This window comes from Chelonoidis abingdonii, chromosome 1 (assembly GCF_003597395.2).
Source record: "Chelonoidis abingdonii isolate Lonesome George chromosome 1, CheloAbing_2.0, whole genome shotgun sequence".
Lineage (NCBI taxonomy): Eukaryota > Metazoa > Chordata > Testudines > Testudinidae > Chelonoidis > Chelonoidis abingdonii.
The window spans coordinates 368,731,153-368,732,108 of NC_133769.1; the positions used below are offsets into that span (position 1 = coordinate 368,731,153).

The 956-nt window shown below is 47.3% G+C and overlaps 1 pseudogene; it reads left to right on the forward strand.

Annotated features, from left to right (window-relative positions):
• LOC116830480 (olfactory receptor 52K1-like) overlaps nucleotides 1–738 on the forward strand; it is a 2,555-nt pseudogene extending 1,817 nt beyond the window's left edge.
• The last annotated feature ends 218 nt before the right edge of the window (nucleotides 739–956 follow it).

Sequence of the window (956 nt, forward strand, 5' to 3'; positions counted from 1 at the left end):
TAGACTCCTTGACGGATCCAAGGAAGAGCTGCACCTGTGTGCCCATGTCTTTGTCATCTTAGTGGTCTAGTCCCAGGAGAAGACAGTTCTCATCGATATGTCCATTAATCTCTAGAATTCAGGGTCCTAATGCTTACAAAGAGCTATTCACGCCTCTCAAGCACACATTGTACAAGTGTCACCTGTATGAGTCGTGCCTACTCCATTACGCTAACCTAGTCTCATTTCATACATTGTTACAGTGTGAAAACCAAACAGATTCGCTAGTGTGAGGTGTCATACTTCCTCGTCAGGAGGCTGCCCTTCTGCCAGTCCCACATCATCTCCCATTGCTCCTGTGATCACATGGCTGTGGCGAAGCTGGCTTGTGCCAGCACTACAATCAATAACATCTATGGGATCACTGTAGCTATCTTCATTGTGGGGCTGGATCTGCCGTTCATTGTCCTGTCATACATCAAGATCCTGAGGACTGTCTTTAGCCTGGCATCCAAGGAAGAGCAGCTCAAGGCTTTTGGCACCTGTGTTGCCCATGTTTGTGCCATCTTAGTGGTCTACATCCCAGGGGTTCTCTCTTCAGTAATTTACAGGTTCAGCAATGAAATCGCCCCATATGTACATGTCCTGATGGGCACTTTCTACCTTCTCTTTCCTCCCATGATGAGCCCCATCGTGTACAGTGTGAAAACCAAACAGATTCGCCACAGAGTTCATCTGTTCCGAAGCAAAAGCTTTTAGGTTGCACCTTGTGTGAAGTTTAGTGCTGGAAAGATCATCAGCAAGTGCCCCACCCCCTTATATGCACCAGGATCATTACTGCTGCTGTATCTTTCTGCAGCATCTTGCATCTTGAACAAATTTAAAGCTCTTCACAAACCATGGAGTGAAAGGTCTGTGCATGCTGGAGTGGCAACGCTGTCACCTTTGCAGGGGGTGCAGAATACAGCTTCCGTGTT